The following is a 3,325-nucleotide window of genomic DNA, read 5'->3' as shown; positions in this document are numbered from 1 at the left end:
TTTTTGTGCTGCTATGATATTTTTGTAAGCATTAAGCAGAAAATTAATAAACAATAATTTTTGATAGCATTGGTGCACATATAATTAGTGCATTAATTTTTGTAATGAAAATATGGAAATTCTTCCCAATGTGGTATTTTGTGCATATACAATTATGCAAACACAATGATTACGGAATATGACTTTATTTCTCATTACATGCTTTACTTCATCATTACAAACGTCAATTTAACCATTTGTATTACTACTTTAACCACTTTTTGTTGATGTTTTAGCTTCTTCTTCAGTTGCTCCAATTCCTCACGCATTTTACTGTTTTCTTCACTTTCTCCTTCGTCTCTGCTTCTCCTATTTTGTCCTTCTTGCTGGTAACAGCATTGTTGCTGCTGCCCCTTGTTTTCTTCAATTAATCTTTTTCACTATCCCAGATTGTTACATGGATCATACTTGTGGTAGAGCCTTAACTTTGTGGATGAGTGGTGTATCGGAGTTTCTGATGGAAAATTTCATCCTACAATAGCAGAATATGTTTAGAACTCTTATTTATGTATATGTACTCATTAGGTGTGTAGGATGTTTTTGAGTGGGAACTCATGACCAAACTTAAGAAATTAACCCCAACAGTTTCTCAACCACCCAAACATTACAAAATAGGAGTATTTAGGCACAAAGAATAACCAACGACTAATTTTTTAAGTGAAGGGTATTGGTGAACTATATTTATAATAGGGGTATTTGGTGAATTAAGTGAAGGGTATTTGGTAAACTATATTTATAATAGGGATATTTATAAAATAGGGGTATTTGATGGCGCACTAATGGAGAGTTGACAGTTGGGGCATTAAGTATTGAAATAGTAGTACTTTATGAGTTATTGAACTTGAATGTTATTTGGTGAATTTGTAAGGGGGATTTCATGAAAAACCGTTGAAACAATTACCATGATTTCTAGAAAAAACGTGTTGTTGGAAACCCCAACAGGTATATACACTGCATCCTCGAAGTATACTTATTATAGGAGCATATCAACCCCGATTGGGCGCAGATCGCCTATTCGGCGCCTAAATCCCCGAAAGAGTGATTTAGGTTATCCTACATTACATGTGTAAGTAACAAAAATCAATGAACACAACTGAATATGAGGACACAAGGATTCTAACCCAAAATACATGCGTCAGTATATGCACACAAGCATTGAGAAAGTTTTATTATTTCACTACAAAATAACATTAATAAAATTACAAATATCGGTTCAGTCAAATTTAGGTACGAGTTAGAACTCAAGCTCAAAAATATATTTCCTATAGTTATCGAACTCAAAGTTTAAAGTTTTTGGCTCGACTCCTTAAAAAAAAGTAGTATTCGACTCAAAAGTTCGCAAACTTTTCCAAAAATAAATAAGTATCATAGAACACATTGACTTTTTCATTATTGGGAGAAAAATTATTTCGCTAATTTTAATTCGTCGTACCCCTGTAACTATAATGTGTATTATATCTCTAACCTTTTTAATTAATTTAGTTTTTCTTTACATTCTTACTATTTGATCTTGAAATCCATGTTCTTTATTCCATATATCATAGTCCATACACCTATAATTATAGTTTGTTATTGTTGTGGGATCTTTTAAGGTGATGACGTGTCACGCGTTCCTCGGAGGTATCCAGTATGAGCTGGCACTATCCTCTGGCAACCTGCAAAACAAGAATATTCCCATAGGAATGTTCCCTCTGATGCTTAAGTAAGTATAAGCTAGAGAGAGAAGTAATTTGTAGAGAGAAGGCAGAGCAAAGATAGTTTTAGGTTTGTGGGCATGAATTGAATACCCCCCTTACCTTGGGATCTGAGCTATTTATAGGGCTAGGATTTCTTGGGAATGGATCCCACAACCCTATCCTAATGATTGGGTGTTTTCCCAGATTCGTACATGTGTCCAATTAATAACAGATTTGATTAGACATGTTGGGATCTTTGCATGTTTGGGCTTTCCCGCAACCTCTGGGCTTTCGGCCGGACATGTTTCGACCAGAATTTTTCAATGGGCTTAGCATGTGTTGTGGAGATCCATGAAAGGATCTTTGTCTTCTTAATTTGACCTTTGTAGCAAATCCAGGTGGCAGTCTAGTATTTCTGGCAACATCATTTCCCCCTCAAGGAGGGAGCCCCTGGCCCATGTGGGGGAGCCTTCTTGTTATGGTGCCACATGTGATTGTTTTTTTGGGAGTCGGGTTTTTGCCTTTAAAATGTTTCAGAAATCGTTGTTTTTCCTTCATTCACCTTTTGTTAATTTTCCAAGAGACTTCTAGAGAGAGAATGAGCAACTTTCCTTCGATGATTTTCCTGTGTTCGTGTTGAGTGTTCTTGGATTCTTCATTCGTTGTTCTTGGGGTTTAGACAACTTGCCTGATCATTTCAGTAGTTTCATCACTCATTGGTAAGCATCTTCGATAACTTCTTGTTTCTGCATGGTTATGAAATTTCCTTTACTTTTGATGCTTTAATTTCATGGAGAGGCGTCCTGTCAGTTGCCGCGTTTTCTGGTATCCGAAAGGTGTACCTATTTTTTTCTTTTTCCTTTTTTCTTAAGTCAGACGTCCTGTTCCCTATGCAGGACGGCATGGCTCGTATTAAGCAGACAACCAATGTAGGTGCATGGGCAGCACCGCGAGAGAGGGACAACAGGGTTCCTTTTTCGAGCCCGTCCCAAGGAAATAGGGGTGGAGTTAGCTCTTCCCATCATTCAGGAGACGAGGCTTTGATAAGGTATTTTTCCGTCGTTGAATAGAAATTCACCTCACTAAACAAAATTTATAAAACACCTAAACTACCGGCTATATTGACTATAGCGGCAAGTATAGGGATCGTCCCATAGGAATGGATATGTTTGACTTATCAATCTATGCGTTCACAAGCTAGTTCAAATAAGAATTTGAGTTTTTGAATTAATCTAATCTAAGCTAGAAACGCAAACAAATAAAGAAATTCTAGAGGATTCGAGAATCGAAAAAGGGAATCGAATCAAAGAAATAACAAGGTCAAGACATTCATGAATATGCAACGACGTAGCAAATATGGGAATGAAAACTAATGACGTGCTCACCACCTCTCGGATAGAGCACGCGAAGCAACCTAGTCTATAGAAAAGCTTTCGCATAGTCCTAAGCTAGATTAGCTTGCATATAATAGGAACTATCATTCACTTTCATGAATTAGGCTCACAATGTCTTGCCAAACCTAAATCATACATTCCAATCTAATCCAATCAACTAGCATTTGCAACTACTACTCAATTGGTCATGGAAAATCCTATCACTAAATCACATTT

The sequence above is a fragment of the Spinacia oleracea genome, chromosome 6 (genome assembly GCF_020520425.1).
Source record: "Spinacia oleracea cultivar Varoflay chromosome 6, BTI_SOV_V1, whole genome shotgun sequence".
Taxonomy (NCBI): Eukaryota; Viridiplantae; Streptophyta; class Magnoliopsida; order Caryophyllales; family Amaranthaceae; genus Spinacia; species Spinacia oleracea.
Note: the sequence above shows the minus strand (reverse complement) of the source record.